This window comes from Arvicanthis niloticus, chromosome 2, assembly GCF_011762505.2.
Source record: "Arvicanthis niloticus isolate mArvNil1 chromosome 2, mArvNil1.pat.X, whole genome shotgun sequence".
NCBI lineage: Eukaryota > Metazoa > Chordata > Mammalia > Rodentia > Muridae > Arvicanthis > Arvicanthis niloticus.
In genome coordinates, this window is record NC_047659.1 from 70298528 (window position 1) to 70320833 (window position 22306).

Below are 22306 nucleotides of genomic sequence, written 5' to 3' on the forward strand. Positions count from 1 at the left end.
AAAGAGCAAACAGAGCCACAGAATTCTGTGTAGTTGAAGTAGGAATTTTCTAAAATAACAGATAAAAACTGATGAGTAAGATTAGGAAGGAGAAAACCATTGACTTTCACTTTTAGCAGTTATGATTCACAAGCATATAGTTAATGCACTGAGTCCACAAACAACTGTAGTATGGTCATTTATGCCAATTGTTAATTTGGCAGAATCTAGATTGCCCCAGGAAATAGGACCTCAGGTATGGTGAATAAAGAATATCTTGATCACCTACTTGAGTTGGGCCACTGTGCAAAAGCACCACTCCTTGGCTGGGATCCTTAATGAGTGGATAGAGAGAGTTGAGCCACTGCATACATTCATCACTTTGCATCAGACCATGGCTAAGATGTGAACAGTTGTATCAGTCTGCTGCTACATGGACCAATGTTAGATTTTATTATTACAACACCATTAGTGCTATGCTTGATTCCTAATCATTACAACAGAATTAACTAGAATATAAGTATTTTTATGGCTGAGAATCAGTAAATGTGCCTGTTTAGGAGTAGATGAAACATATATATCACTCATACCTCTAAGCCCAGGGAACAGGAAATGAGAGTAATAAATTATATGGAGAGGTACTTTGAAAAGTTGGCCTCCAGATATGACAGGGTTGTTATAAACATGAGCTCACAGAAGCTATGGTTACCTGCATAAGATCTCCCTAAGACCAAAAGACTATTCCAGCATGGAGTACAAAAAGGTTCTGGATCCCTCACTCCTAGCTAAGAAGTGAAGAAGAGAAAAAAAAAAACTACTTCATTTTGGTGTTGGGGGAGCCTTGGTATGTTTCTCACACCTTAATGGATCATATCAACATTCATCAATAAATTACCTAATTGGATTTAGTGGTTTATTTAAACCACTGGTCAGTGGAAAAATGAGAGATGAGAAAGTGTAGGAATAGAATGTGAAATAGATATGCCCAAGATACTCAATAAACACATATGATAATTTCAAAGCTATATTAGGAAAACATATACATGTCTGTTTTATACACACGTATGTGTAGATAGATGATAGATGATAGGTAGGTAGGTAGGTAGGTAGATAGATAGATAGATAGATAGATAGATAGATAGATATGCTAAAGGAATCATTAGAAGATTTCTCATGAGCAGTGCCCATCTAGGAGCTGAGGAGGTGGTTCAGTACTGAAAGAGACTTGTTGAGAAATCTGACCATCTAAGTTTGACTCCAGGAATACACATAGTGGAAGGTTACTCCTGCAAGGTGTTTTCAAGTTTTCATGTATGCATCATGGAATATGTGTGCCTAGACATATGTGATTATAAGCATACTCCCACACATAAATAAACAAGTGTTTAAGAAGTACTACCTTCAATAATTTTACTTTTTCCACAAAGTTTGCTTAGAGTTTGTTTGATTGGTTAAAGAGTTAGAATAAGTTGAGACCCAGCACCCTCACCATCAGTGCATTTTTGTTTTCCATGAATGACTGATGACTCTTCTCCTTAAATGTGCTAGCCGGATAGTGAATCAGAATTTGAAAGAGAAGATCTCAGTTTAATTTAAAGGCAGCAAGAAGAAAACACAATCAAAATAGAATTGGAAAAAGTTGCAGTATTGAAGGAGGATGATGAAAAAGCATGTAAACAGGAAGAACCAAAAGTCTATGAGGTTGTAAGCCCAGGAAAATGAGTTAAAATCTAAAACTATTCTGAAAAAATAATTTTCGTTGAAAATCAGGCAGAAAATATTACTCTCATCTTGTAATTTTTATAAAAATGAATGTTAAATGTTTTTGCTTCACTAAAGGCAATGCCCACTTGAATTTCTATCAAGCGTTTCTGTATTGAGTTCATTCATTATGCCCTAGTGCAGGCATAATAGATTTCACGAATCAAGTATGGGAATGCAGTTTAAGTAAAGAAAAGAATAGCTCTATTCATTAGTTTTCTCATTCACTCACTTGTTCACGCATCCATTCTTTCATTCACTCATTGTTTACAGTAATGTAATAGGTCATTTTATGGGAAAACTGCCAACCTTGCCTTGACCTCACTTGAAAAGAGGGCAACACAGAATAAAAAACTTATTCAGGATTAATATCTGCCTTTAAAAACATACCTAAATATGGTCTAAAATGAGGCTATGGAGGTTACAGCACCAAACCAAGTATCAAAAGTGAGTTGCTTGCTCTTATAAGTTGCAATTGTTATTCTCTGTGCCCTGTTGTTCCTTTTCCGTGAAGATGTTAAAAAAAAAAAAAAAAAAAAAAAAAAAGTGCTCCCAAATCAATTCACCCAGCCATGCCTCTCTATATAATCTTTCCACAGTACTTTGGCTTTGGGACAAATATAAATTAGAAGTGAATGCAGGGAGAAAGATCTCTCCAGCTAGTCCATTGGGTCATTATTTTTTAAACATAAATAAAATCCAAGAGTAATTTATAGCTGAGAGTTCTCTGTGCTTTACATCCTCTTCTTCTTACCTATATTTTCTTCTCTCATTATAAATTAATAACAGTGAGCAACAGAGCTTTGCTGGGGATTGGTGAAAAAATGTCAGTAGAAATTATGGGTCTTTGTCTAGAAGGATTTGAGATAAAAGAAAAGTTTTAGATATGAATTTGTTAAAAGGAATCACACCATAGCATCTTCACTTACTATTCGTATATAGGTCATTTAAAATGTGTCTTTCCTTCCATCTCCACAATTACATACTAATAGACTATTTTTGGATACCTTAGTTTATAAGTAAGCAAAAAATACTTATAGCTCTGCTTTAAAAATTGGCCCTAGAAGCTAGAGCAAACAATGTGTGAAAAAAAAAAAACAAAAAAAAAAACAGGTAGGTACAGCATCTTGCATTATCTGGATATAAAATACACACAGGACCTGAGTTATCACATGAGCCCTCATACACACCTTAATGTCTTTAAAAAATAATTACATTTTTGGGCTGGAGAGATGGCTCAGTGGTTAAGAGCATTGACTATTCTTCCAGAGGCTGGCCTTTGCCTAGACCTTTTTATACTATGACAGCTTTCACCCCGCCCCCACTTCCAGTGAAAGAATTTATTGCTAATGTGTAGTAATATACAATGCAGTGCAGCTACCAAGGAGAAACTCTCCCTTTCCTTCACTGGGATCTAATAACAAATTGCCAGTCATAGATGTATATATAGATGTATATATAGATGTATATATGGGCTGTGCATATACATAACCCACTCAAGTGGGTTATGTATATACAAGAATTTCACTCTCATTAGGTCAGCTGATCACTTTAATTTATGAGCCTAATAAATGGGACACAGTTGTATCATATTGAACATTTTTTTTCTCTGTGTGAAAACAAAGTTCAGTGTTACAACACTTGCCTAGATTGCTCAAAGCCCTGAGTACAATTCCCACCGTTGAAAAACAAAACAAAATCTTGTAAATAAAAATATCTGTATAGCAATACCACATAATTAATTTATAAATACCCCCTGTCCCCAACATGCAGTGATAATTTGGAAAATCATTAATTTATTTTAATGTCATAACTATTTTGAATAATATATATACTCTCAATTTTGTGATGGTTAATGTGGATTATCAGTTTGAGTAGATATAGACACATGTGAGAAATAATCTATTTTTCTCATCTGTGCATCTGTGAGGAAGTTTCTAGTTTAGTTAACTGAGATAAAAAAAAAAATACATCTTAAAAGTTGTAGAAATCATTCCACAGACAGAGGCCTGGATTATAAAAGAGAGAAAATGAGGTGAGTACCTGTATTATCTCTCTCTTGTCATTTGACTGTGAACTCCATGTGACTAGTTTCCTCAAGTCTTTATTAGCTTTGGTTCCCTTCCATGATGGACTAGATCTTCAAACTATGAGCAACAGAATCCCTTCCTTAGTTTGTGTTTATCCGATCTATTGCTATATTAATGTGAAAAGTAACTCATCTGGTTGTCACACAAATAAGCATTTGTTCTTCTATATTCTCTTTTTTCAGTTAAATAGTATTTTGTAAGAAATCTTCATCTAGGTTTTTAATTATACTGAAAATACTGAGGTTGTGTGAGAAAATGTTCAAAATTTTTGTAACATGAAAGGAAATGCAGAATTACCTAATCACAATAGTTGCTACTTACTTGCCACTTCACTGTCTAGAGTCAACCACTACATAAAAGTAGTAAGTGGAAAACCAGAAAAATATAATTTACAAAGCTTAAAGTAAGTACCAGCATTCTGTATTTTGTGAGGAAATCTCAGATTACTTTACTTTTGTTCTTTACTGATCCATAATCCATTCCTTTGTCTTATTCATACTAGTATAAACAGTGTATGTGGTGTACCCACTAGGGAGCAGCCTTTTTCATGGTATATTACTTACATTCAAATAATTTGTTGAAAGAGTCTGTGTTCCTATGATTTTTATTATAGTTTGTTGTTATAAGTTTAGTGTTCCATAACTAGTTATTTTATTATTCTATTCTTAAGGAGACTTTCCAATTAAACTATTCTAAGTATAAATTTATATAGAAAGCTGAGTTAAAGGGCTTGTGACCAGCCTGGGTTGCAGACATAACTTTGGGGTTTTAGACTGTTCTCAGAGGTCAAAGTGAGCAATCTTTCATATATTTCTTGAATATATTTTGCTGTTTGTTTTTACTCATAAAATAATCTTGTGTCTAGTTTTTTAAATTTTTTAAACAATACATAAACATAAACATATGTATGCATACATAATACAAACATAAACTCTGTATGCATTCACTGGATATCAAACGGTGCTTAATACATCTATATAGTATATAAGAAATGGCTAGGTGAGATTAAATACATGTATTTCCAATTTTGTTACTTCCTTATGGTAAAAATTTTCATCTTTATTCTTGTTGTTTAAAATATCTGCTATATTACTGTTATTCCACTCACTATATTGGTAGATTGTTTTCGAGCTACTCAAACCTTTGCATGTATACCTTTGTTTGTCTAACATCTTGCAAATGTTGATGGCAAGTATGTGCAGCACATGTGCTGGTAATTTGTAGACTCACCTAGAGAATGGTTGTTTTGTCTTCTCTTGCTTTAATGATGTTTAAGTAGAAGTATTTGCAATATGGATGCCTTTCTTATTGCTTTAAAGTTTCTTCCTATTTCTTCTAGAGATTGGGAATTAGGGCTTTGTATTTCAAGAAAACAGGAGAGTACACACTCTCCTGAGAGTGTTCATAATAATCTCAGAGGATTATTAATTCAAATGCTTAATTCCAGACAGTTTACTATTTCTTAGTGACATTCAAAAATATTTATTTGTTAAGTGAAAAGTTACTGCTAGCTTCTGCAGATCATTATGTCTTGTCAGATATAATATTCTCTGTTTCCAATTAGGTGTTTTATTTAATATTAACAACTTACATTTTAACTAAATAAATTGTTCTTATCTTATAAGATGTATTAATTAATGTTAGAGAATACTAACTCAAGGTGAGAACGGTGGTCCTGGAAACATAGTTGTAACAGAAATTAAGTAGAGTGCAATACCATAAGATACTCATGTTGAGCAGTGGCCTAGAGCTCACATGTGCTGTTGTTTGTGTGTTTGTTTAATGGTATTTTTCTAGGCAAATCAATCTTGAATTCCCACCACTAATAACATAACTATATTTAAACTTGAAATTTTTGTTTTATCAAAATATTATGAAATAGTATGTGGATGAATTGGAAGCACAACATACAGCGACATCATTTCCTATTTTGAAATCAATATACTAGCACATTTTTATTGAGTTATACAACTTACAAATGTTTATTATACTTTAAAGTGAAGATGCCATATAGAATACTGTCATTTTAAGTACAATAATTCTGTTCCTGATTGTATGCTTATGTCAAAAGTTCTATTGAGATGGGAATGCTGATGACACAGATGTAATAAAAACCCTTTATTCATTTATGGCAGTAAAACAATATTAGAAGATGATATATTCCAGCTTCCTTCTGGTTAGTGAGTTGGGTATCATTATTCTCCATTATATTTATTGTTTGTTGAGACATAATTTGCAGAGATCTGATCTTCACCATTAGTATTTCTGCAATGGATGAGCTATAAGTTATATAGCCATATCCAAGCAGTAAATATAGAGTTATGAAAATGATAATAATAAGTGGACATAGGCAGCTTTCAGATTGAAAACTGTCTAGAGAAAATGGACTTGATATTCCAATACTTGTTGATACTGGGAGTTGGGTCTTGTGTGAGTGCCACTGTGGATACTCAGAGTCAGGAGGAATTGCTTCTCTAAATAGGAATATACGACCTCAACATAAATGTATTTATTACAGAAAAAAGTAGATTGACATCAGGTGACTTTGCATTTCAAATGCTTTTTTTTTGCTTTTTTTTTTGTTTCATTAAACATAATGAATGGATAGGAAAACAAATCAATAGCACATACTTGATATGTGTTTATATGATATCATTTATTATATGAACATACATGAAAGTTGGAAAATATATGCATATATATGCACATACATGCAGAGATATATTGAGTTAAATATATATATACATATATATGTATATATATAATATATATACATATATATGTATATATATGTAATATATATATATATATATATATATATATATATATATATATATATACATATGAGTTAAAAAGAGATAGTAAGGGTCAGCAGTGATGTGGGGCAAAATATCTACCTGAGGATAAACTTGATTCTTCCTTTAAACTGTAACCCTAAGGCACACTTGCATTTAATGAGAAGGAGATGAGAAGTTCTATAGTTTTAAATCAGGGATCATAATCATTAGGCTACAACTCAAAATGAAAATCTTTGAACTCACAGAGTAGGCTAGATAGAAGTCCTCATTGAAGAATGTTATGAATATTTTGTGGAAGTCTGAGGTTTAATCTGTCTCTCTGAAATACCAACAATTATGCCTTTCACATTGTTTGCAGAACTCCTAGAAAGAAAAGTTATCTGTATTTGTTATTACATACTTTATACTACAAGATGCTTTCTTTTATTTGATACTTTTCAAAAGAAAATATTGACTCTTGGGTCATGTCTATGATCGCATGCATTTGATAAACTCACCACATGGTACAGACTTTTAGAAAAATTGACTTTAGCCTTGAATATGCAGTATTCCAGTTCTTTGATTTAACCAGTTATAATGGGTCAAACTGCTAATGCTTTTCATTCCTCTTAAGGAAACAGTAATCTCTTGCAAACATCTTTTTCTACAGAATATGCATTTACTCACAGAAATATTTATACAAGAAAATCAGTCATTAAGCTTAATGTTTCTTTTATTTATTCACTTTTCATCTCAATATCAGCTCCCCTATTCTAGTCTCCACTCACACAGATCCTTCTCCCATTACCTACTCTTTCTTCACCTCAGAGTGGGTGGGGATCCCCCAGTTTCTGTGTCAATTCACCCTGACTCATTAAGTCCCTGTAGGACTAGGAGCATACCCTTTCTTTTTTTATTGGATATTATATTTACATTTCAGATTTTATCCCCTTACCCCATTCCCACCACCACCCAGGAACCTCATATCCCATCCCCCCTTCTCCTGATTCTATGAGGATGTGCCCCCACCTACCCCCACCTACCCCCACACTCCCACCTCCCCACCCTCGAATTCCCCCCACCCCCAACTCTGGCCACATAAGACAGCCCAGTTAGGGGAACTGGACCTATAGGCAGGCAGGCGGAAAGGACAGCCCTGGCTCTAGTTGTTGGACCCACATGAAGGCTGTACTTCTGCTAAATATGAGTGGGGGTTTTCTATGTCCAGTTCAGGCTCACTCTTTTGTTGATGATTCAGTCTCTGGAAGCCCCCAAGTGATCAAGTTAGTTGATTTTGTTTGTAAACCTGTGGAATTCCTGTCCCTGTCCTCTTAGGCTCCATCAATCATTGCCCAAGACTTCCACTGGACTCACCAATCTTCATCTAATTTTTGGCTGTGGGACTCTGCCTCTCAGAGGACCACTGAGGCTAGGCTCATGTCTGCAAGCATAACAGAGTGCCATTAACAATGTCAGGTATTGGTTCTTGCCCATGGGAAATGTCTCAATTTAGGACAGTCATGGTGGGCCATTCCCTCTTTCTTTGCTCTATCTTTGTCCCTTCACACCTTATACACAGACATATTTTGTTTCAAATCTATAATAGTTAGGTTTCTATCCTCCATTGGGAGTTTTGCCTGGCTAGAGGAGGTGGTCACTTCAGGATCAATATTCCCCACTTATAGGAGTCTCAGCTAGAGTCTCTGGTACATCCTAAAGATCCTTCCACACCTACTGACTAAAGCACTAGGCCTGTGATAGAAATAGGAAAAGAACATGAAGACTGATACAATATCTAGGTTCTAATATTTGTGAGACAAGATATTAGCTGTACTGTCTTGATCATATTATGCATAAAAAACACATTAGTTTATTCCTGTAATTTGTTTAAAGTAGACTCCTTTTGCATTGTGTTGAGAATTATATGGTACATTATGAAAATATGTTTATATACTTTTGTGAAACAAAGGGGTACTACAATTGAGCCTATAAAATGAAACAAATAGAGAAATATTTAAAATGCACAAAGGTGGCAGATTATGATTAATTAGAAAGTTAAGTTCCTTTAGAATGTTCTTCTGTCATTCATATTCAGACAGAAGCTGCAATTCAACAGTGCTCAATCACCAGGCTCTGAGGGGCATTCCATTTTCCTGGGAGGATCTTGACACATTTGGACTTTTGTGATATATGGACTCTATTCTAACAAAGAGATCAACAAATAGCTCAGCCAAATACCTTTGACTCAGGAGAAAACTAAACACTTTTAGGTACAAACCTGCAATATTCTTGGCCATCTGCATAATGACTGAAATTAGCATAGGTTTACACAGTACACAGTTCCTTTAGAATTTACATGTCTTTGAAAGGAACAGAAGGCTATAAATTTCCTATGGGGAAAGTCTCTTGAGGGCCTGAGGGTTTGAAACCAAAGGAGTCTAATGTGAGAAGCCTGTACTGCATGATTGAGAGGATATAAAGAGTTCTTCTAAAGATTACTGTGTTATGACGACTTTTGAAAACTGTTCCTTTTGTGAAAGAAGCAGCCTTACTGTTTAAGAAACACTAGTAACAAATGGCTTCTCTGTTTGCCCTGCTTATTGCAAGATGGTGTAAGCTAAACACTAAACATTTGATCCCATCACCACAGTTTTCTCTTAGACATGTTTTCACAAAGAAAGAGGAGAAAAGTCATGAAGGTGAAGAAGAATGAGGGACAAACATAGGGAAGAGAGATGAGTAAAAGATTGGAGTAGACACAAACCAAAAGGAAAATATGCTATCCCTTTGATTTTTAAGATCTGTACTTATGCCTATGCTGGCCCTAATGTTTCTCTACTAGAAGACTGTAATGTGCTGACAAGTAGCTTACTCTTCCAGAATGTGAGCCCTGCCCAAGTATCAAGAATACTGTAAGAAATGGAGTAAAATTCTACTCCCATGAGAGACACAGGTGGGGGACTTCTGAACAAAGTACAAAGGTATCCAGAACATCTTTATCTGTAGAGGTCATAAATCTTATTCAATATGCAGATGGCAATGTTATTGATTCCCAAGACTTTCATCAGCAAAGTCTCTCCTAGTATTTCCTTCAATCACAGGAACTCTGTCTGTTGATTTGTGTGTGGGTCTACTATAAAGTCCATGGTTATAATGATATATGCTATGTGCTTTATTAATCAGATAAAGCTATCCTTTTAATTTATTGAGATAGTGGAAAATATTGTTTCAGTTTGCGATAATTTTAATCTAGTTAATATTAAAACTTTTAATATAGTAAATTTATTAATTCTTTGTGAATTTCTTATGTGGATACAATGTATCTTGACCATGTTCCCCTATAATCTTTCTTCTCACTCTCCTAAGATTCTCTACTCCACACTCATGTCTACTTCATATCTTTTCTTTCACTGTGAACCATGAGAGTCGCTGTCTTTTTAAAATATTTAATGTCTGCATGCCATTGCTTAAGTATGAGAGTAATTAACACACATAACATTGAAATAGAAGAAAAAACTGTAGTCACACACAAAACTTCTGACTAGCAGACTGTGCAAAACTATTGAGGCAAATTAGGCAACAGAGAGAAGATGTAACTCTGCAACTTCATATTCTCTGCTTTCTCAATGTTGCTGAAAGTTAACATAAGTGTGGTTCATTCTCTCTTGTTATTGTTTCCAGTTAAATAGATAGAGGAATCAGATTTAGAAGCAGTAGAATTTGGAGAGCCACTTGTCATGCTGAGCTCTGCCTCCATCTGTAAATTCGGATACACTACTATGAGGCATAGTTATTGCTCTCTATCCTAAAGTGCCACGGTTTTGTCTAAACATCACATTCTTTGAGCCTCATTATTTTTATCTATAAATACGGAAGAATACCTGCTTCATAAGGTGACTTTTAGGATTAAAAGTTAGTAGTATTGTATCTGTGCTTATACAGATCTATTTGGTTTCTAGATTACCTAATAGGACTTTGAACGTGAGTTCTGATAGGAAAGAGTAGTATGGTTTAAATATATTTTAATTCAGTCTTTCATGCAGGAAATGATTTTGAGAAAGTCAAGATTTATTTTAAGTTCTAGGATATCTTTGGAAGACATTTACACATGATTTACAGGGAAGATTTTACCTAGTCTCCTTGACCATGGAGTTAGAAATGGCCTGTATTTATTATTTATGCAGCCCTAGGAACTAGCAATGTCTAATAATGAAGAAGTGTGTATGAAATACCTGGAGCCCTGCTAAATCTTGTCTTTTAAAAGCATTCTGTACTATCTATGCCAGTGTTCTCAGCCTATGGGTCATGGCATTTTTGCAAGGTCATATGTCAGATAGTTTCATATCAGGTATTTACATTATGATTCATAAAAGTAGTAAAATTACAGTTATAACACTGAATGCAGCAACATGATTTTATCATTTGGCATCACCACAACATAAGCAATTATATTTAATGGTTTTGTCATTACAAAAGTTGAAAACCACTGATCTAGACCCATGAAGTTTTATATTGATCAAAAATAATTTTCAAATTGGAGAAAATAAGAACTCTTAGAGATACAAAAAAAAAACCAGATGTTAGAAGTTTCTTAATTTATTAACCAGTGAGAGCTACAAGTTATAACCATTTCAAAAGAAAAAGCAGAATAAAAAGGTATTTATGGAGGAGGAATATGGAAATTACAGTGAAAATGAACATAGAAAAAAACTATGGTTAGCTACTTTCGTTGTTTTAAGTGTATACATATATGTGTGTCTACAAACCACAAGGATACCTGGTCTCCATAGAGGTCAGACAAGTCACTATCACTGGAGTTATATTTTTAAGACATAGATGTGAGTGCTGGGACTCAAACATGGGTCCTATGGAAGATCAAGCAGTCCTCTTTATTTTTCTTTATTCTTCTTTCATACAATACATCTCTATAGCCACCTCTCATCTCTATTTTCCTCCAAGCCCTAGTACCTACCTCCTCACTCCACACATCCACCATTCATCCTTTCCTATCGGAAAAGAACAGGCTTTCCAGTGATATCAACCTAACAGCATAACAAGATGTAATAAGGCTAGTCATGAACCTTAATCAAGGATAGATGAGGCAAACCAGTAGAGAAAAGGGGTCCACAAGAAGGCAAAAGAATCAGAGACACTCCAATCTCTACTGTTTGGAGTCCAATCAAAACTTGAAGCTGAACAATCACAGCATGTACTCGCAGCAGAGAACTTAGGGTACCCATGAAGACTTTGTGGTTGCTGCTTCAGCTTTTCTGTGCCCTTATGAGCTCTGCTTAATTGATTGTATGAGCCAAGTTCTCTTAGTGTCTTCGACTTCTTTTTTTCTATAGTCCTTTCTTCCCATCTTCTGTAAAGAAGAAATGCACCTAATGTTTTCCTATGAGTCTATGATTTGTTTCTCTCAGCTGCTAGAGGAAGCCTTTCTGATGATAACTGGGCTAGGCATCAATCTATGAATATAACAGAATATCATTCAAAATTATTTCATAATTTTTTTGTCAGTCATGTTTGGTTCTCCCCTAGGTCTCTGAGTCATTCATTTTCTGCATCCTGAACATCCAGGAAATGTAGGGCATGAGCTCACTCTCTTGCCTTGGGTCTCAAGGTAGGTCAGTCTTTAGATGGCCACTTTCCACAAGTTCTAACCCACCATTGTCTCAGCACATTTTGCTGGAAGGAGATGGCGGTATATTTTCTGGCTAGGTTGATGTCCCAGTCCCACCCACTGGAGAATTCCACAGAGTTACAGAGGGACAAACATAGGGAAGGAGGATAAATTTAGGGGACATGCATGAATCTCCCTTACAGGGAATTATATTTTTGAGGGTGGACTCGGGGGACAGTGAATGGGAACAGGGGCGGGAGGAAGAGAAGAAAGAATATGAAGAGATGCCTGGAAGAGATGGACATGGAGGGTGCAATATGAAAACGTAGTGCAGTGCAAAGTGACTGAACTCAATGAGGCTGATCCTAGCAAAAGCCTGTAGTAAAAGGGGGACATGGAGCTAAACTAGCCACCTTCTGTAACCAGGACAGGCAAGCAGTCCTCTTAAAGACTGAACTATTTCTCCAGCCTCTGGTTAACACTTTCTTTCTTTCTTTCTTTCTTTCTTTCTTTCTTTCTTTCTTTCTTTCTTTCTTTTTTTGTGGTTGTTTTTCAAGACAGGGTTTCTCTGTATATCCTTGGCTGTCCTGGAACTCACTCTGTAGACCAGGTTGGCCTCAAACTCAGATGGTTAGCTATTTCTTATATAGGAGAAGACAGAAGTGTTTTTATTATTCTTATATAATGATCTTTAGAAGTAAAGAAAAAAAAAAAAAGAAACCCAATATAATGTTTGACAGATTCTTAGTAAGATAGTTAATATAATAACAATAAAATTTAAAAATACAATGATTTTAGTCAGCATTTTTCAGCCTGTGAGTAGTGGACCCTTTGAGGATTGAGTAGCCCTTTCACAGGAGTTACCAAGAACATGTATAGAAAAACACACATGTTTATATTATGACTCACAAGAGTAGCAACCAATTCATTTTATGGTTGCAAGTCCACCACAACATGAGTAACTGTATTAAATGGTTGTAGCATTAGGAAATTTGCGAACCACTGATTTAAGTGAAGGTGATTCTTTTTATTGAGTTTACTTAGATAAGTCCTATAGATACAAAATATTTACAGAATATTTTTAAGGTTGGAGCAGAGTAATGGAAAACTTTAAAATGATATGGTGTCTACCCAAGTTAGCAGTGTTTGTAAACTGAGACAGCCTAAAGCCATCTGAGAGTAAATTTTTGACTCAAGAATTGCCTAGATAGCCAACTGCTTTGACCAGCATACCTATGGGCATCTGACTTGATTTTTAGCTTATTTAAGAAGGTCCCAGTCTACCATCAGGTGTTACCATCACTAGTCACTTGGTACTGGACAGTATAAAAAATTATCCAAGAATGGGCCTGTGAGAGAACAAGTCAGAGAGTAAGTTATGAACAAAATTTTACTAATATTCCTTTTTGTAGGTTCCTGTCTTGAGTCTCATCCCTGTGATGGAGAGTTAACATCAGGTATTAGATGAAAGATACCCTAAGTCACTTCTTTTTAGTGTTTTATGACAGCAACAGAAAAATAATCACAATTATGTTGAAAATGAAAATTTCAACAAATTCAGTTCATATTTAATTTGCTTTGTTTTGATTTCCAAATAAGTTTAAGAATTGGATAGCATTCTCTTTATTAAAATAGAAAGCTGCATTTTGGGCTGGTTTCAGTGGCATAGCATGGACAAGAATAAGAGACTAGCAAACGGTAAATTTAAGCTGGCTGTGTGCCACTTTGTCAGTTTCCTGGATTAAACTGAAGGAGAAGGGACATTCATTACCAACATCAAGTGACAAGACCTTTTTGGAATAGATCTTATATCTCCTTTACATTTCTTAAAAACTTGTTTCTTTTGGATTTTTTCTGTTTTATGAAACTTTAGTATGATTGTGTTATGCTTAACATGATTAACTTCATCTTGGTTTCATCTTCTTAGGTCTTGTGCTCAACTGAAATCTATGCTCTTCCATTATTTTTATTTAAAAGTAATACAAATATCTATTAATAAAAGATACAAAATTAATTATGGTATAAATTTCATAGTTTGCTTTGCTTAAGATTCACCAATGTTCTAATGCCAAGGTGCTTCATTTTTATCTTAGATAATATTTTGTGAATAAAGAAAGAGAGCCGTAGTTTATATTAAACTTGATTTTTTTTTCTTTATTTGAATGATGAGACTAATAGAGAGATACGTTCTCCAAAAAGCAAGGAGAATAGATTCTTGAAAAGGGGTACTCAATAAAATAATACTTAGAGAAATAACCATCACAGAACCAGGTTCATATTAACTCCTCTGTGTCAAATAGTCATCAGAATGTAATTTTATTTCAATTTAAAAGCAGATTTTAATGAAATATGATACATTGATCAATAACTCATGGATATCTTATCTGTCATTGACATAGACAGACTTTTATATACTATCAGTACAGATGCAAAATCATGGTGACACATAATACACTTATTTTGAAATGTCTCTGTATGATTACTTAGTGCAAATAGCAGCAATCAAATTAATTCTAGTGAAGTCACAGGCCATAAAAATGTAGCCTTGTCTAAGCTGTAGGTCTAATTGTGTACTTTAATTTTACTTGATATAGGAATTACCGAAGGAACAAAGAATAATGCATGTATTTTGACACAATGGAGACATCCTGACACCTCTTCAGAATCTCAGTAAATTAACTGGATTCAAGCTTGGCAAACGGGAAAACTGGTACATAGACAACTTGCTACAGGTATGTGAGAGCTATAATTTACACCGCTAAAATCCTTCAAAGATCTATTAACGAGGTGGTTGTTAATTACCTTTCAGATAATTATAATGTTTCTTTGGTACCGCTGACAGCTTCTGTTCCCTCCCATCTGTACACGTGTGGATGTCAGCATATGGCTAAAAGTCTGGCCATTTCATTTTGTTTACTTGAGCCTTTAGTCAGCTACAAAAGGATGAAACAGGAAAGTACCCACCTCATAAAACTTTTACTACTGGAGATTTATGCAGAATGACGGGGAGTCAAACTGTTACTCAAACAGATGTTTCTACCCGCTGCCCTGGGAGTTTAAAGGGTGGTAAACAGGCCTGCCAGAATTCAGAATGAAAGGAGGAACAAATGGTGATGTGCCACCTTTTCTGTTGTTTTGAAAATGGGGCAGCATTTGGATCATTAATATGGAACAAAGCATTTGGGAAAGGTAACTGTCTTTATTCTCCCTTTGGAGGCTTGTTGATTGGAATACTTGATGCATTGACAGCATGAATGTGTTTTCTTTTGGATTATTGGGAAAGCTCTTGTTGCTTGAATAAACCTATAAGGAAGAAGAAACTGCAAGTGCCCCAACACAAATGGCTCTGTGTGGGCAGAGAGCATGGGTTACAGCCTCCATTCTTGCTAAATCGTGTACTATTTAGAGTCAAAGCAAGCCAGCCACCCAGCTGTGGGAAATGCAAGTAGCCTGCTTGCTCAGCAGCAATTTTTCTCTATGATGGAACAAAACAAAAAGTTCATATTGCTTGGACATTCAGCACCATTCACAACAAGGGAGAAGTTAGTAGTTGCCATTTTAACTAACCAATACTTGAATTCCTGAGAGTGCTTTAAAAGGATGAGAAGAGATGTTATTTGGGAACTTGAAACCAAATAGTTTTTTCTCGTGCAGTCGTCTGTCAATATTTTTCTGTCTTTTAAGTTGTATTATAATGTCAAAGAAAATTGTTTCTATGCCCTTTTCAAAATATTTTATAGTTGATATGCTGTAAGAAAATGGGTTCTTTTGAGTTAATTTTGATATCAAACTTTTTCATTTTATGACCTGTAATGTTCTTTGATTCTTTTGGAATAGACATCTATTATCTTTCTTCATTGTATTACATTTAAATCTTTCTGATTGTTAATATAACAACGTCTTTTGTTATCTATTTGGCCACCCTGACTCAGTGAGGAGAGAGTCATAGGGTCTTTACTGCTGGGTGGTGCTGAATCTTAGGGAGATGTGTACCTATATTCATTTATTTTTTTAAATAGATTTTGTTCATACTGTATATAGCCATCAATGTTTCCCTTCCCTCAATTTCTTCCAGATCTTCCTCGGTTCCACACCCACCCAACTACAGGCATTCTTTCTCTTGTTAGAAAACAAACATGAAAACAAACAAAACAAAACACAACAATAAAAAATGACTAAGAATCTAAAATGGAGCCAATCAAATAATAACATTTTTTTTTTATTTCTTTTCATCATTGTTTTTATCTTGTTTGTTTTAATTATCTTCTGTTTATTTGTTATATTCTGGAGATGTGTAATCTTAAGCTATGCTAAAATGGTGGTACATGTTTTTCCTTTTATCTGCTTAGAAGAGAAGGAATCCTTTTTTCTATGTGGTCTTCTCTGGTGTCACACTTGTGGGGAGTTGAAAGGACCTTATTAAATGTAGCCTGCTGAAGATAGGAATCTCTATTTCTTATTAAGAGTTTTCTGTCTTCATAAGGGTTGAGTTTGAGATCACATTTTTGGTTTCTTATATATAATTGAATAAAATTATGTGAAAGTTTTCTGTTCGTAGTTTTAAATGGGTTGTAGTTTTAAATTTATTAATTTGGATTTTTAATTTCTGTGTGTATGTATGTATCCTAGGATATGTAAGTTGAAAGGGAGGGTTGATCCAGATAACAATTGATGGGAGTTACTTCTCTACCTCTATTTTGTGGATAACAGGAATTTAACTCCTCAAGCTTTAGTGAGAAAGATTTCCCTATTTAGCCATCATGACAGCTGGGAGGTTCTCTCTCTTAATAATTTTCCCTTTCCCTGTCTAATAATATCAAATTTTTGTTCTCTCTTTATGTCTGGCTCTATCTTTGTCTCTGTTTCAGTTTCTCTATTTTTCTGTCTTTCTCACATGTGTATGTGCATATGTATATGTGTGTGCATGTGTGCCAGTGTGTGTGTCTTCTCTAAATGAATAGGTATTGGGTGGGAGGACCAGGAATGGAAAATAAAGAAGACAAAAGCAATAGCTCAGACCAGGAAATCTTGCCTAAGCTGGTGACTTCTGCTAAGAAAGTTTATGAAGAAGTACAGCATTTTATATACTATTTGTGCGGGGGTGAGTGAGAGGGGGATTGCCAATACTGGCAAGGAAAATATGGGATACCTCAGGCACAGTTGTCGAAGGAATGGTAACCAGGAGGAAAAGGCTGATCTTGAGAAGCCATATATTTTATTCTTGCTCAGAATTAAATAGACATTGCTAAGACACAGAGTGAAAGTTCCACTTGTCCTTTTATGAGGGCCTCTGAGAAAGTCTTGGCTTGGTCTCAATGAGTATGTGTGCATTCATATGTGTTCGTGTAAGTTCATGTGTGCTGGTGTTTGTGTGTGTGTGTGTGTGTGTGTGTGTGTGTGTGTGTGTGTTTGTATAGGATGTCTTTTAGCCCAGGCTACTCATCTCAGACCTAACTACATAGCATGGACAGATCATAACTCCTGATCCTCCTGCTTACACATGCTAATTGCTAGAATTATAGATGCATCAGCATACTTAATATGTATATATGGCTCTTATAATCACATGCCCTATCTTGTTCTAAGCTATCACCAAAGTGGCTACTACCATAGTCTCTTGTTTCACATTTGGAATTGTAGTCTGTAGGTCGCATATTGATGCTAGATATCCATCCCATAATATCCAAAATAAAATGTCTACAATAAAGAATTTTTAAAGAACATTGTATGGAAAAGATTATGTAGCATGATTGTTCATTAAGACAGTAATTAATTCTACTTCTAAAGATAGTTCAAAGAGGGATTCTGAATTTTATTAACTAATAAAGCCCATCAGGTTGGGGAATCATATGAATAATGGCTACAGAGTTACTTAAAGCAAGAGCTTTAATCTAGGAATAGAAAAAGCTCTTGCCACAATGAATCAGAGCCAATGTTCTCTGATACATAATTTTTGAGCCAGGGATGCACCTGGCTTGGACAAACCAGCAAGAGCCCTGAGGGAAAGTAACATGAACTTAGTTGTTTGGCATTCTGGTGAAACATAAGGCAAGCCTCTGTCAATCACTAGGAAAACTTGCCAGAAGCAGAGGCAGTAGGCACACTGTACTTGCCATCCTTTCTGACCTCTGTTATGAGCCCTGTGGGAATCCTCCATACAATTCATAAATCAGGGTACACTTAGTGAATTTTCAAAATAATAAATGTTCTTAGGACCATACAAGGATAAAGATTTCTGGTTTCTCCTAGGTTTCATTATAAAAGGTTTACTCTATGAAAGAAAAGCTTCCCAGGGTTAATCCCAGGTTGCCAAATCAACAAAAAATAATGCAGTTTTACGACAGGTGATGTATACTTTATGTCTACAGCAACTTTACATTTATCAAAAATATTTTAGTAAAAAAAAATTATGAGGATATTCTATTGCTAGTAATCAAGGTGTATTTACACATGACATACTTTGTTTTTTGAAAATTGATTTTAACATGTTTTTCTGCATAAAAATAATTAGATGGAAAACACCAATCATAAAACATTCCAGATTTTGGGGTCTAGTGAAAATATTTTATATGTTATAGAAACTGTAGTTGCCACAATTTTTCTTAGCTGCAAGGGCAAACACAATTGAGATATACAATAATTCATATTAACAGAAAATAATCTTATTTCATAAGTAAAATTTAAGGTTCTGTGCAGTATTGGATTAAGATACTTGCTATATGTATTTATAGTAACTTTAAAATATTATTGCATTAAAAACCAAAGAATCTTTATAAGACACATTATTGTATTTTTTAAATTGAAACAGCATTCATAATCCAAAACAATAACAGAGAAAGCATCTTATTTGAAAAATAAATTGTGATATGTAAAAAGCTATTTGAAATATTGTTTTAGGCTTGTTTTTAGGAAACCCACATAGAAAGGTCATGTTTTATCTTTATTTCTCTATTTATTTTATAGATCTTTCTCATTGAGTTACAACACTGTAATATTTCTCACAGTAGAGCAGACAGGCCAGAATATCAGTGAAGACTTTAAATGAATTCATTGGGATGCTGAGAATCTTTCACAAATCACTTAGTTAATTCACAATGCCAAACATAAAATACATACAAGTTTAAATGATTCAAAAAATAAACACAAGAAGAACAGATTTTTGGTCCATCATCATTTTGTTCTGGGTGGGGTTTTGCAATGGTGTTTTTCATGAATAATCCACACTCACAGTGCTTAGCTAAAGTCTGTGAAGTGAGAGATTGACTACTTTGAGACACATCAGAAAAACATGCATCTCCTTGTCACACTTTAGTTTATGCAACCTAATTTCAGAAGTTTCTAGATGTATACAAAAACCTTTTCAAAATAAAATAAGCATATATAGTGGAGGTTCTTATTTTGCATACTGCCACTAGCTAAAACATTCCAGAGACGATACATCATTTTCTTCTCTCAACTATTTCATTTAGAGATAAGGTTACTGACTATCATGGAAATTCCTAATGCTTGATTCCTTAGAGTTTACATCTTTTAAACTTCATACTCATATTGCAAGCACAATGAAATGTATCTGCACTAAAGCGAAACATTTCACAGCAGACATTTACTGTTCGAGAAACCAAACCATAAAGCACAAATTTCAAGGCAGTAAAGCAATTTGAGACAATCATTCTATTTGAGAAAATGGTGTGCATCTATTATAGGGAGCAACTCTCAAAGTGAAGGCTGCGAACAGAGGAGATGCAGCAATCATAAGTTATGGGGTTAATGGATGTTCATATCACACACTTGGAAATGGCAAGGTAGAACCAGTGTCCTTAGAAAAACAGATATCTAAGTAAATAAATAGATCTCTAATTTGCAGTGTTTGCCCCATTGTATAATAAAATATAAATACATTTTCTGTGACCATTTCAACTACCTACATGCTATCAATGAAAGCAGAATTGGCTAACAATAGGTGGCATATTCTCTCACTGGCTGGTGCAAATTGCCTCTACTCCTCTCCTGGTAAAATCCTCTGGCTTACTTTCCTATGACATTGCCAAAGAAAGCCATGACATTTAATTTTCTATTTGCTGATTAGCTGAATTTATTAGGTGGAAACTACCAATGAGGTACCCCCACAGTAATAATAAAATATGTTACTTTTGCAGGTAGAAAAGTTGTAAAGCTATTGCCCTGGTAGTTGGCATGATTTGGGAAGGAAATAAAACCCCAGAAAAGACCTGGAGGCTTTTCTTAAAACTGAAAAAAAAAATCTCTTTAACAAGTGCTATCCTACTTCCAAGCTAGGGAACTGTTAAGTATGCCTTAAGGAATCTTTGTTCTTAGCCATTGTAAGCTCAAAAATTGAATAGGGAGAGGAGAACATTACCTTTGCAACAAAGTATATTAAATGTTAGAATTTTTAAAATCCTCCCATTCTCACAAGATGCTGAATTGTTTGAAGTTACAAATTGTAATGCATAGAGTAGCCAAACCAAATATTGTGTATAGTTTAACTACAGTTGAAAAAAGTCTTTATTATATAATCTATAGCTTAGCCTTTGAGACAAACTATTTGATATGACCAAATATTGTGTATAGTTTAACTACAGTTGGAAAAAAGTCTTTATTATATAATCTATAGCTTAGCCTTTGAGACAAACTATTTGATATGAATACTTTATGCCATTGCATTTATTCATATGCCTTGATTCCTTGTAATGCTAGTAGAGATATGTCCATTTAATAATTGTTTAAAAATATTTAAAATGCTTTGATAAGAATTCCAAACATAATTTTTCTTCTCTTTGATATGCCATAGCCATTCCAGACTTGATATTTAGTTAATTAGTCCAAAAATTATTTCTGTTTTTATAAATTATGGAGATGGAATAGATCACTTGTTACAATTTTTTCCCAGGTTCATTACTTATCAATTATTAATTAATCCCACCCTTTCCCAAATGTTTACAGTGTATCCACTATAATCAGTTCCTTTATGTTTTGGAGGGATTCATAGTGACCAAAACAAACACCAACTCTCTCACTTCCATGTCCTAGCAGGTAAAGACAATAAGTAAACAAACAAAGTAATACCTGTGTATATTATGAGACATTGTGGTACATAGTACAGAAGGATATCAGCCATAGAAGAACAAGAAGTGCCTAAGCATCTTGAGGAGGATACAATTAGGAAAGTCTGGTGATACTAAACAGCTAACATATGCAGATACATTGCAGATTATCTTCAGTCAAATCAGGACCCCAAGGTGATATTGTGATCTATACCATTAGGAACAGGGTCAATAAGCAGAGCGTCTGAGAGACAATTTTTTTCCTGTCCCTATGTGTTCTTTATCTGACTGAGAAAGTTAAGAGTAGTAAAGGGTAGAATGATTAGAAGCTATTGCAGCAATGCGGATGAAAGATGATGATCTCTTTGGTCATAGTGGAAAAAGCGCAACTGGTTGGATTTTTAAAGTTTCAAGTAGATATAATTTATGGGATGATTATAGTAGGATATGAGAGAGAGAGAGAGAGAGAGAGAGAGAGAGAGAGAGAGAGAGAGAGAGAGAGAGAGGAAGAAAGAGAGAGGGGGATAGTAATAGTTCTGATGAAATATAAATATTGAATTTACTGAGAAAAAGAACATTAAAGAAAGAATATTGATAGATAAGGGACTTGTAAATATGATTAATTTAAGAAGGAAAAAATGTGAGCAAATTATCATGTCTAATTCTATGTATTAGTTAAAGTTGGAATGAGATCAACATTCCATCATTCTGTTTTTAGAAGAGAAAACTAATGAGTCAATACTAACACATAGGATCAGTAGAAATGGCTCTATGGACAAAACATTTGGGACATAATAGGATCTGAATTTTTTAATCCAAGAAACCATATAAAGCCAGGTGTACACATCTGCAATCCCATGTTTTTATAAGGTGAAATGTGAGGCAGTCAAAGATTTCTTCATCTGGCTAGCTTGGTATATGCAGTGGTGAATAGCAAAAGAGAGTCTGACTCAAAAAATTTGTCAGGCAGGGACCTACACCCAGGGTGGTGCTTCTGTATTTCTTTATGTGCTG

At 34.6% G+C, this 22306-nt stretch overlaps 1 protein-coding gene across 2 annotated transcripts in view; it reads left to right on the plus strand.

Moving 5' to 3' along the window:
- The window catches only part of Lrrc4c (leucine rich repeat containing 4C), a 1205288-nt gene that overhangs the window by 707223 nt on the left and 475759 nt on the right, over positions 1-22306 (plus strand). For both annotated transcript variants that reach the window (XM_076929324.1, XM_076929323.1), the window contains one exon: positions 14825-14962. The gene's annotated coding sequence lies outside the window, so the exon portion shown is untranslated. The remainder of the gene's footprint in view (positions 1-14824; positions 14963-22306) is intronic.